The sequence below is a fragment of the Rhinoraja longicauda genome, chromosome 34 (genome assembly GCF_053455715.1).
Source record: "Rhinoraja longicauda isolate Sanriku21f chromosome 34, sRhiLon1.1, whole genome shotgun sequence".
Taxonomy (NCBI): Eukaryota; Metazoa; Chordata; class Chondrichthyes; order Rajiformes; family Arhynchobatidae; genus Rhinoraja; species Rhinoraja longicauda.
In genome coordinates, this window is record NC_135986.1 from 9,280,573 (window position 1) to 9,293,404 (window position 12,832).

At 51.8% G+C, this 12,832-nt stretch overlaps 1 non-coding gene and 1 pseudogene across 1 annotated transcript; both read left to right on the forward strand.

Moving 5' to 3' along the window:
- Positions 1-2,548: 2,548 nt before the first annotated feature.
- LOC144609778 (U1 spliceosomal RNA) lies at positions 2,549-2,712 on the forward strand. Its single transcript, XR_013549372.1, has one exon. It is a non-coding gene; the product is annotated as a U1 spliceosomal RNA (small nuclear RNA).
- Positions 2,713-7,611: 4,899 nt separating this feature from the next.
- On the forward strand, positions 7,612-7,787 carry LOC144609746 (U1 spliceosomal RNA; annotated as a pseudogene).
- The last annotated feature ends 5,045 nt before the right edge of the window (positions 7,788-12,832 follow it).

Consider the following 12,832-nt stretch of genomic DNA (forward strand, 5'->3'; position numbering starts at 1 on the left):
GAAATAATTCAAAGAACACAAGACCTTTTACTTTTACACCAAGGTGGGAGAAGACACAGAGACCTGAGCGCATTGTTGTTCACTCAAGCACCTGCTTCTGTCCTCTCAAAGAATACACAGATTACAGTCGGTATTTATACAGTTAAAAGCAGCATAAAGCACATGCAGTAAATTTCCATGGTTACATAGCATAAAGCAGTCTCAGCAGATACATAGTAGAGTTCCTTTAATTGTGTTAGAGAGTCAGACAGGAGTACAAGGGAATAGCATGCCAACGAGGCCACCATTGTGTGATAAGGAAGCACCAATGGATCTGGCTCGGAGTATTGGAACATCCAGTCCTTGATAAACCATAACTGAACAACTTCTAAACACTGAGAACAACTTCTTACCATGTAGGTGTCTGGTACTGTGAAGACAGACTTCAAACGGGAACATATTCAGCTAAAAGAGCATTTTCAACTTTAAAATGTATGCCACAGTTAGCACAAAATGGTTTCCAGTTAACACAAAATGGTTTCCAGTTAATTACCTCTTACATTCCCCCCTTTGATTATTCCATAATCACAACTCTAACTTAAAGCGTGGATTAGATAACGAAGCTAGGAGCGCAGCAATTGCGAATACATGGCGTACAGCAATACTGCAGTAAAGTAATAATTATAATTATTACAATAATACTCCCATAGTGCCACACAAGGCCCCAGATCGATCCCCATCCATTAAATCATTCTGGTCATGCTGAATAATGCCTGTACTGAGGTCACGGGTGGGTAGCAAACAACTGACTGTGGGGACTACATAGCTGAGTGAGCTCGGGGAAATAAGTTACCTCTTGGGACCTCTCCAAGAAACGAGATCACGTATTGTAGTGGAGAGACCCGACATAGTTCTATGGGAATCCAACCACCCGCACTTGGACATACATCATCAAATTTACACTTAGTCCAATAACAAGGTAAGATTTTATGATGACGGTCCTTCCAACAGTCACAAAAGGTGAAGATGCCCTAAAAGCCCAATGCAGGCCTTCAGTCGGCTGACCTTCCATTCTTTTAGAGTACATCTCCTTGGCACAGGTGGTGAACGTGGTTCGGTTGGTCCGGCCTGCACGTTCTTTCCTCCATCATACTTTGACTCAGCAAGGCTTTAAGACAGATGATCACCAGGTGCACTTTCATCATAAGCTAACCTCGATTATTCTGAGGAGAGATTTCAGCACGTAGTCTCCTGGTATTATGGACTCGCCCCTTTATGTAACTCGTAGTGGCTTCAATTTATTGAACTCATTTTTGCTGTTTATGATCGCCATCTACTGGGTGCCAGTGTTGCTGCAAGTAAAAAAATTGTTGTTCCGTTTTGGGACGTAGGACATTAAAACACCTTTTGACTCTTGAGTTGGCATCATGATGGCCACAGATATTGTTCTGAATCTGAACAAGGGAATATCCAGTTCCTTGCGACATAATGTTGCTCCTGTGCTCGTTTGTACTTTCTCCCCGTGACCTGCGTGTGTTTTCTCTGAGATCTTTGGTTTCCACCCACACTCCAAAGATGTACTGGTTTATAGCTCAGACTGGCTGAAGAAGGGTCTCGACCAGAAACATCACCCATTCCTTCTCTCCAGAGTTGCTGCCTGACCCCCGCTGAGTTACTCCAACTTTTTGAGCCTTTCTTCGGTTTAAACCATCATCTGCAGTTCCTTCCTACACGATTTGTAGGTTGGCTTGGTAGCAATGTAAATTGTCCCTAGTGTGTGTAGGATAGTGTGTGGGGATCGCTGGTCGGTGCGGATTCGGTGGGCCGAAGGGCCTGTTGTATCTCACAAACAAAATAAAGTCCATAAGTTCATAAAACATAGGAACCAGGATTAGGCCATTCGGCCCACCGAGTCTGCTCCACATGGCTGATCTATCTTTCCCTCACAACCCCATTCTCCTGCCTTCTCCCCGTAACCTTTGATGCCTGTGCTCATTAAGAATCTATCAATCTCCACCTTAAAAGTGCCCACTGACTTGGCCTCCACCACTGTCTGTGGCAATGAATTCCACAGATTAATCACCAAGTCACCCAATGAATTCCACAGATTAATCGCCAAGTCACCCAAGTCCGCAGGAAGAGAAAGCAGTCAAAGTTTCGGTCGGTTCTGAGAAAGGGCCCTCTGAGACATTGACTTTAGTTTCTCTTTCCCCAGATGCTGCCTGACTGCCTAAGTTCTTCCTGCATTTTCCGGGTTTTGCAGCATCTGCAACCTGGCTTTCTCCGCCTGCCGCCCACAGCGACACCCTGCGGCCCAGCCAGAGGCGGCAGCTCAGCCGACGAATAGCGGCGTCGCTACCATATTAGGAAGATATGCAAATAAGGAGGCCGACGGGCGACCCTCACAACTGTGGTCGTCGATCAAAGACAGTGGAAGCGAAGCGTGAAGCGGGTGTTTTGTTGATGGATCGGAGTGGGATGTGTGGAAATGGGGCTTGGAAATGCGGCGTCACCCTGGGTGAAAGGAGTAGCGGCGGAGCTTGGATGCGCGTCGCTGCCAGTCAAGGGCATACTTACCTGGCAGGGGAGATACCTTGATCACTCAGGAGGTTTTCCCAGGACGAGGCTATCCCATTGCACTTCGGGTGTGCTGACGCCTGCGATGTCCCCAAATGCGGGATACTCGACTGCAAAATTTGTGGTAGTGGGGGACTGCGTTCGCGCTCTCCCCTGGCTTACAATATAAAGACAGAGACAGAACCAGCACCCATTACAGCAGCGCGTCCGTTCAGGAGCACGTGTCTGGTTTAGGGGTGGATCCATGCTGGTTGGGTAACCAACCTAACACCCTTATCCAGGTGGGATGGCAGCAGCAAGTGGAGCTGGAGGGCAGGGTATCCGGAATACCCTGCGAGTATCGGTGAAGGACCTCAAGGAGGGGAACCCTTTCTCAAGGGATCTCTTCATCAAGAAGGTGCTGCTGGAGGCCTGTGGATTCAAGGCCGGGGAAATGCAACAAACCTGGGCACGTGGCGGCAGAATGCAGGACAGTCATCTGCAGAAACTGCAAGTTAGAAGGCCACGAGACAAGGGATTGTAAAGAGAGTAAGAGCTGCAACCTGTGTGGGGAGGCAGGCCACCTTTACAGGGCCTGCCCTAAAAGAGCAAGCACTTATGCACAGGCGATAAGAGGGGCCGCTGCCAGCACACCCAGGGTGGACGAGACGCCTCCTACCACGGCAAAAGCCCAAAAAGGAAAGGAGAGCAGGGGCGATGACAACGCGACCACCAGGAGCCCCCAACCGCAGGACAGAGCCCCCCAGGCCCCTGCCCACGAGGGTGAGTCGATGGAAGAGGGGGAACAGGAAGAGGAGGAATGGCAGTTGGTAAAATCGAGGAAAACATTGAAGGCTGTGCGCACGGAGAAAAAGGCGGAGGGGGCAAGCAAGTCCCAAAAAAGAGTCCTCTCCCAGGACGAGGCCAGCAGCCTCTCCGCATCGGAGGATGAGACGACCAGGAAGAGCCGGCAACAGAGGCAGAGGAAGAAAACGGGGGAGGAGGAAGGTAAGAGAAAGAACGTGTCTGTTGCCCCCCCAGCCCCAGGAGACTGGGAGCAGTGCCAATGGGCCCCAGCCCCAGGAGACCGTGAGCGGCACAACGGCCAATGGGCCCCAGCCCCAGGAGACCGTGAGCGGCACAACGGCCAATGGGCCCCTGCTCCGGGAGACCGTGAGCGGCACAACGGCCAATTGGCCCCTGCTCCGGGAGACCGGGAGCGGCACAATGGCCAATGGGCCCCAGCTCTGGGAGACCGGGAGCAGTGCAGTGGCAAATGGGCTCCAGCTCCGGGAGACCGGGAGCAGTGCAGTGGCCAATGGGCCCCAGCTCCAGGAAACTGGGAGCAGCGCAGTGGCCTCGCCAGAAAATACACCCTGTGCTGAGGAAGCCACCAACCTGTACCACTACCTGTGCGACAAAAATGTGCAGGAACTCAGCCAGATGATTGGCATGCGGGAGGATCGCCTGGGACACTAAAGGACAATGGAGATGAAACTGGCATCCTTAAACGTGCGCAGTGTGAAGAGCACTGCGCGATGTGTAACCGCCTTGCAGTACCTGGCCAAGGTAAAGGCGGATGTGACTTTTTTACAGGAGTGCGGGCTGCCACACCTTCGCTGCTATCGGAGGTGGTCGCGATGGTGGCCCCACGGACTGTCGGTATGGTCGGGGGGAAATGATTGTCGTGCGTCCGGTCTGGGGATCTTGCTGCGGGGAGGGGGCTTCACCATCACTGAGGTAAGGGAGGTGGTGGGGGGTCGTCTCTTGGTGGTGGATGTAATGTACCGTGGTTCTCCGCTCCGGCTGATTAATGTGTATGCCTCACCCAGGTGGAGCGAGCGGGTGGCCGTCCTCCAGCAACTCCCACCGCTGCTGGCCACGTCTAGACCGCTCGTTCTGGCCGGTGACTTCAACTGCATCATCGATGCAGCTGGACGATCCGGCAGTGCCAACCACAGACTGGACGGCACCTCCAAACTCCTGGTGGAAACGGTCAAAGATGCAAAGCTGCGCGACGCCTTCAGTGACCCTGCAGGCGGAGTCCAGCCACGGTTCACCTGGGCAGGACCGAACGGTTCAGCCCAGTCCCGGATAGACTTCCTCTTCACATCGAGGGCCGTCACGGTCAGACACACCAACCTCGCGCCGGTGTTCTTCTCTGACCACTGCCTCCTTCAGGCCACCTGTCACCTACAGGAGGACCGGAAGGCGGGCAGAGGGACGTGGAAGCTAAACGTGGAGCTGTTGACCCCGGAGAACGTTAAGGAGCTAAAGAGGGACTACGCATGTTGGAGAACTGTGAGGCCCCTCTTTGACTCCCAGACACTCTGGTGGGAGGCAACAAAGGAGAACATCAAGAAGTTCTTCGTCTCCAAAGGTGTTCGGAGAGCAAGACAGGGTAAGAGGGAACTGTGTCAACTCCAGACAGATTTGCAGCAGCTACTCCTTCTGCAGAGGAGAGGGGTGGATGTGAGGGAGGAACTGAGAGAGTTGAAGGGCCGGCAAGCTCGGCTCTTTACCTCTGAATCCTCCAAGATCATCTTCCGGTCCAGGGTCCGCCATGTTGAGCAGGATGAGACGTGCTCACGTTACTTCTTCCATAAGGTTCACAGGGGGAGCTCTGTGATCAAAAGCCTTAGGGAGGAGGACGGCTCGGTAACATCCTCGCAGACAGACATGCTGAAGATCTGCAGATCCTTTTATAAGGATCTGTACGATGTAAAGACCACAGACAGCACCGCCTCCCAGAACTTCCTGTCCTCCATCACGGAAGTCTTGGACGACAGCAAGCGGGAGAGTCTGGACCAATCACTGACCCTGGAGGAGCTGACTGGCTCCATCCGTTCCTTTGACTCGAGTAAAACTCCCGGAGGCGATGGCTTACCGGCAGAGTTGTACTCGGCTCTGTGGGACTGGGTGGGCCCGGACCTGCTGGAAGTGTACAACGATATACTTCTAGCCGGCAGCATGTCAGACTCTATGAGGAAGGGCAACATCACCCTGATCTACAAGCAGAAGGGGGAGATGAATGACTTAAGGAATTGGAGACCCATCACATTGTTGAATGTAGACTACAAGATCCTGTCTAAGGCCATCGCCAACCGGGTCAAGTCTGCTCTGGGACGGGTGATCCACCCGGACCAAACCTGTGCTGTACCTGGCAGGAAAATCTCAGACAGCCCGGTGCTGCTGAGAGATACCATTGCCTACGTGCAGGACAGACGGGTGGATGCCTGCCTGGTCAGCTTGGACCAGGAGAAGGCCTTCGACAGGATATCGCACACGTACATGAGGGACGTGCTCTCCAAAATGGGCTTTGGGGAGGGAATCAGGAAGTGGATACAACTGCTCTACACCGATATCTGTAGTGCAGTCCAAATTAATGGGTGGGAATCAGACAGCTTCCCTGTCAGGTCTGGAGTCAGGCAGGGTTGCCCTCTCTCCCCTGTCTTGTTCGTCTGTTGCATTGAACCCTTTGCCGAATCCATCAGGAAGGATGCGAGCATAAGAGGAGTGACATTGCCAGGCAGTGGGGGCACTCAGGTCAAGGCCTCCCTGTACATGGACGATGTCGCCGTCTTCTGCTCGGATCCAGGGTCGGTCCGCAGACTGATCAGCGTCTGCGACCAGTTTGAGTTGGCCACGGGGGCCAGGGTAAACCGCAGGAAGAGCGAGGCCATGCTCTTTGGCAACTGGCCCGACCGATCTTCCATCCCCTTCACCATCAAGCCTGACTTCCTGAAGGTGCTGGGGATCTGGTTCGGGAAGGCTGAGGCATGTAACAAAAATTGGCTGGAGCGGATAGCCAAGGTGGGGAAGAAGCTGGAGCTGTGGAAGCAGCGCTCCCTCTCCATCACGGGGAAAAACCTGGTCATCAGGTGTGAGGTGCTCTCGGGGCTGCTGTACTTGGCGCAAGTGTGGCCCGTCCCTCCCTCCTACGCCACGGGGATCACCCGGGCCGTCTTCCGCTTCATCTGGGGGTCGGCGATGGACCGGGTGCGACGAGCCACAATGCACAAGTCGGCAGACAACGGGGGTAAAGACGTGCCCAACGCCGCCCTCATTCTGATGGCCACCTTCGTGTGTGGCTGCATCAGGCGGAGCATAGAGCCAAGGCACGTGGGCACCAAATGCCACTACCTGCTGAGGTTCTACCTGTCCCCGGTGTTGCGAAGGATGGGCCTGGCGCAGATGCCACGCAATGTGCCAGTCAGCTGGACATTGCCGAACCATCTGTCGTTTGTGGACAGGTTCTTCCGGACCAACACCTTTGACCACAAGTCCATCGGGCAGTGGTCAGCAGGGAACGTCCTGCAGGCACTGCAGGGGAATGACTCCATGGATCCTGTGGCGTGGTTCCCAGAACAGACAGCCCAGCTTGTCTGGCAAAATGCCTCATCGCCAGTACTCACCAACAAGCACCAAGACCTGGCTTGGCTGGCGGTGAGGGGAGCCCTCCCAGTCAGATCCTTCCTGCACCGCCGGAACCTCACTACCAGCGCACGCTGCCCTCGGGACGGCTGCTACGGAGAGGAAATGGTGGCCCACCTCTTCAAAGAGTGTGGATTTGCCAAGAGAGTCTGGAGAGGTCTGCAGGGGTCCCTGTCACGATTCATTCCGAGCAGCTCCGTCACAGAGGACTCTGTGCTCTACGGACTGTTCCCAGGGACGCATTCGGAGACTGACATCGAGTGCTGCTGGAAGGTCATCAACTCGGTGAAAGACGCTCTTTGGTCTGCCCGATCCTTGTTGACCTCCCAGCGGAGCGAGCTGTCCGTCAAGGAATGTTGCCGACTGGCCCACTGCAGACTGCAGGAGTACGTGCTGAGGGACGCACTGAAGCTTGGTGCAGCCAATGCCAAGGCCCTGTGGGGGAGGACCACAGTCTAGGGTCCTTCCGCTGCTGGACATGGGGGGGCAGGGTGTGGTGGAGAGAGACGCCCCTCCAAATAAGGGATACTGGGTAAATGTATGTAAATGTAAGTAAATGTCTAAGTAAATGCCTGTATTGAATGTGTAACCTCCGGAAATGTCGGATGGGTTTGTTTTAAAAAATATGTTTTGTAAATGATATTTATTACTTGAATGAAGTATTTTTTGATATAAAAAAAAAGAAAAAAAAAAGGTTTTCCCAGGACGAGGCTATCCCATTGCACTTCGGGTGTGCTGACGCCTGCGATGTCCCCAAATGGGGGATACTCGACTGCAAAATTTGTGGTAGTGGGGGACAGCGTTCACGCTCTCCCCTGGTTTACAATATAAAGACAGAACCAGCACCCATTACAGCAGCGCGTCCGTTCTAGGCTGCAGTGAGCACGGCTGCCACATAATTCCCACATAATCTTTTTTTTATTTTTTTTATCCAAAAATACTTTATTCAAGTAATAAATATCATTTACAAAACATCTTTTTTAAACAAACCCATCCGACATTTCCGGAGGTTACATATTCAATACAGGCATTTACTTAGACATTTACATACATTTACATACATATCCCTTATTTGGAGGGGCGTCTCTCTCCACCACACCCTGCCCCCCATGTCCAGCAGCGGAAGGACCCTAGACTGTGGTCCTCCCCCACAGGGCCTTGGCGTTGGCTGCACCGAGCTTCAGAGCGTCCCTCAGCACGTACTCCTGCAGTCTGCAGTGGGCCAGTCGGCAACATTCCTTGACGGACAGCTCGCTCCGCTGGGAGGTCAACAAGGATCGGGCAGACCAAAGGGCGTCTTTCACCGAGTTGATGACCTTCCAGCAGCATCACAGGGGGGGGGGGGTACTTGTCACCATTTATTCCGAGATGCTCCAGGTAAGTTATGCCCTTTACTCGCAGCGACGCTCCTTTCACCCAGGGTGACGCCGCATTCCCACATATCCCACACAGGGGGGGAGGGGGGGTCCCTGGTCACGATTTATTCCCAGAAGCTCCTAAATGTGGTATACAAATAAAATTGACTTGTGACTCTGTGACAGGAGCTGTAAGTAAATAACTGCAGATGCTGGTACAAATCGAGTAACTCCTCAGCCGGACAAGCAGCATCTCAGGAGAGAAGGAATGGGTGACGTTTCGGGTCCAGACCCTTCCCCGTTCCTGCCTTCTCCCCATACCCCCTGACTCCGCTATCCTTAAGAGCTCTATCTAGCTCTCTCTTGAATGCATTCAGAGAATTGGCCTCCACTGCCTTCTGAGGCAGAGAATTCCACAGATTCACAACTCTGACTGGAAAAGTTTTTCCTCGTCTCCGTTCCAAATGGCCTACCCCTTATTCTTAAACTGTGTGGCCCCTGGTTCTGGACTCCCCCAACATTGGGAACATGTTTCCTGCCTCTAACGTGTCCAATCCCTTAATAATCTTATATGTTTCGATAAGATCCCCTCTCATCCTTCTAAATTCCAGTGTATACAAGCCTAGTCGCTCCAGTCTTTCAACATATGAGTCTCGCCATTCCGGGAATTAACCTAGTAAACAGTAGTTTTTGAGTATTATCGTATTGTCAGTCTGCAGTGTTTACATTTTAGTTTCCAAAACACTGTATATTGACTGCAGAATCTTAAACATCTAATTTCATAAAACACTATTTCATTAACACTGTTATTGTTCGTCTGCAGAGTCTTTAAATTTTAATTTCAAAAAGATATGTATATCGTCAGTCTGCAGAATTTTTAACTCTTAATTAAAAAACCCACTACATTATCAGCGTGCAGAATCTTTAACTTTTAATTTCAAAAACACTGTATATTGTCAGCCTGTAGAATCTTTAACTTTTAATGATAAAAACACAACATATTTATTATTATTTATTTATTTTCATATTTCAGATACAGCGCGGAAACAGGCCTTTTCGGCCCACCAAGTCCGTGCCGCCCAGCGATCCCCGCACATTAACACTATCCTACACACACTAGGGACAATTTTTACATTTTACCCAGTCAATTAACCTACATACCTGTACGTCTTTGGAGTGTGGGAGGAAACCGAATATCTCGGAGAAAACCCACGCAGGTCACGGGGAGAACGTACAAACTCCGTACAGACGGCACCCGTAGTCAGGATCGAACCTGAGTCTCCAGCGCTGCATTCGCTGTAAGGCAGCAACTCTACCGCTGCGCCACCGTGCCGCCCTTGATCGATCGATCAGTGGGCAGAATCTTTAACTTTTCATTATATAAATACTACATGATCGATCAGTGGGAAGAATCTTTAGATTTTAAGAAATAAAACACTGTATTGTCAGAAGATTGTCAGTATATATGGGCAGAATCTTTATATCACAAGGACACAAGGGATAATAATAATAAAAATATATTCCTTTATTTATCCCACACCGGAGAAATTTACAGTGTTACAGCAGCAAAGTGGATAGCAAGAGAGACAGAAAGACGATCCCAGCAAATCGCCGTGGAGCGCAAACAGGGCAGAGTGCGATACGTAGGACACGTCTGACCATCCAGTGCATCCCGACCTGTCCTCAGCCGTCTCGACTATGTCTTGCTGCTGGGGCCCGATAGGCCGGGACGAGAGAGTGAGGCCGACGATCTGTGCAATAACTCCCCCTCACTTAAACCCAAGTCAAGCGCAAGTCATGACTTCAACCTTGGCCATCATGTACACCGCGGCTGGCTGGCGGCGATCCCAATCAGCGGCCGAAATAATAAGATTGAAAGAGAAGTCATGGTCATCTTCGAACCCGAGCGTCCTTACTGCATTCGCTGTAAGGCAGCAACTCTACCGCTGTGCCATCGTGACCGCCCAATTAAGTGTTGGGGAAGAGGGGTCAGTGGAAGCACCTTCCCATCATGCCTTCCCTTGGTCCAGGAGTCTCTCCTTTCCAAAGGCCTGTTTCCCAAAATGGCGTCCATCTGACCGGTGATCTCCGGAGCCAACCGCTGGAGGACCGGCGGGGGGGGGGGGGAGAAGAACAAAGGCAAGTGGGTGGGTTCACGAATGGGTGGGGCACGAATGGGTGGGTTCACATACGATGGGCGTTTGTCGGCACTGGGCCTGTACTCACTGGAGTTTAGAATCATGAGGGGGAATCCACCGGGTGGCGCCACCTTCACCGGCCGTCTCTCCAACTGTCTGTCTGTCCTTTCTACTGTTTTTTATTATTTTAGATTTGTGTTAAAGTATGTTTTAGTGTTTTTGGGTTTGTTTTATGTGGGGGGGAGGGGGAGTTGGGGGAAACTTGTTTCAATCTCTGACCTCGACGGAGATGTGATGTTTCTCCATGTCGTACCTCCGTCCTCACTGCGGCCTAACATCGAGGAGTTGGCGGCCTTTCCCGGAGACCGGCCCGGCGCTTTGTGCCTCGGACTTTAACATCGCGGATCTGGCGACCCTTTGCTGGGGATCGACTGCGGAGAGCTCCAACCGCGGGGCCTGCGGACTTTAACGCCGTGAAGCCTCGCGGTCTCTGGTGAGAAGAGGCTGACTCGGGAGCTCCGTGCCGCGGAGAGAGTTTCAACCGCCCCGACACGGGGAGTTTCGATCGCCCCGACGCGAGGGCCTCGGACAGTCGGCAGCGGCGACTGCAGACGGTTCAACAGCCCCGACCGCGGGTGATCAAAGAGGAAGTTGATTGGACTTTATTACCTTCCATCACAGTGAGGAATGTGGAATCCACTGCGGTGGATGTCTATGGGACATTTTATTTTATGTGGCTGTGTGTCTTGTTGCTTTTCACTTAGTATAAATTCTTAAGGGACTGGACAGGCTAGATGCAGGAAACATGTTCCCGATGTTGGGGCCACAGTTTAAGAATAAGGGGTCGGCCATTTAGAACGGAGATGAGGAAAAACTTCTTAACTCAGAGAGTTGTGAATCTGTGGAATTCTCTGCCACAGAAGCCAGTGGAGGCCAATTCACTGGATGTTTTCAAGAGAGAGTTAGATTTAGCTTTAAGGGCTAACGGAATCAAGGGGTATGGGGAGAAAGCAGGAACGGGGTACTGATTGTGGATGATCAGCCGTGATCATATTGAATGGCGGTGCGTACAGGCTCGAAGGACCTACTCGTGCACCTGTGTTTCTATGTGATCCATATCCCTCCATTCCCTGCATTTCCATGTCACTAGTATTGCTGTTGTTGGCACTGTGGCGCAGCGGTAGAGTTGCGGCCTCACAGCGCCAGAGACCCGGGTTCGATCCTGACTGCGGGCGCTGTCTGTACGGAGTTTGCACGTTCTCCCCGTGACTCACGTGAGTTTTCTCCGAGATCTCTGTTTTTCTCCCACACTCCAAATACGTGTGGGTTTGCAGGTTAATAAACCGTTAAAGCTGTAAGTTGTCCCACGTGAATAGGGTAGTGTTAGTGTACGGGGTTCGCTGGTCGGTCTGGACCTGGTGGGCTGAAGGGCCTGATTCTGTCTCGAGCCTCTGAGCTCAACTGAAACTAAACTAAACTCTTGAGGCTCCACCGAGATTCGAACCGGGATCGCTGGAGCCAGAGTCCAGAGTGCTCACTGTTACACCGCAGAACCCACAGCAGATGCTGACCGCTTCTCCGGCCCAAATCCAGTGCACAGAGAGGGCCCAGAGGAGGTTTACGTGAACGATCCCACGAATGGGTGGGTTCACATACGATGAGCGTTTGTCGGCACTGGGCCTGCACTCGCTGGAGTTTAGAAGCATGACGGGGGAATCCACCGGGTGGCGCCACCATGACCGGCCGCCTCGACAATTGTCTGTCTGTCCTTCCTACTGTTTTTTAAATTATTTTAGATTTGTATTAAAGTGTGTTTTAGTGTTTCTCGGTTTGTTTTATGTGGGGGGAAGGGGAGTTGGGGGAAACTTGTTTCAATCTCTGACCTCGACGGAGATGTGAACAAAGAGGAAGATGCTGGACTTTATTACCTTCCATCACAGTGAGGAATGTGGAATCCGCTGTGGGGGATGTCTATGGGAAATGTTATTTTATGTGGCTGTGTGTCTTGTTGCTTTTCCCTTAGTATAAATTCTTAAGGGGTTGGACACGTTAGAGGCAGGAAACATGTTCCCAATGTTGGGGGAGTCCAGAACCAGGGGTCACAGTTTAAGAATAAGGGGTCGGCCATTTAGAACTGAGATGAGGAAAAACTTTTTCAGTCAGGGAGTTGTGAATCTGTGGAATTCTCTGCCTCAGAAGGCAGTGGAGGCCGATTCTCTGGATGCATTCAAGAGAGAGCTGGATAGAGCTCTTAAGGATAGCGGAGTCAGGGGGTATGGGGAGAAGGCAGGAACGGGGTACCGATTGTGGATGATCAGCCATGATCACATTGAATGGCGGTGCTGGCTCGAAGGGCCGAATGGCCTCTTT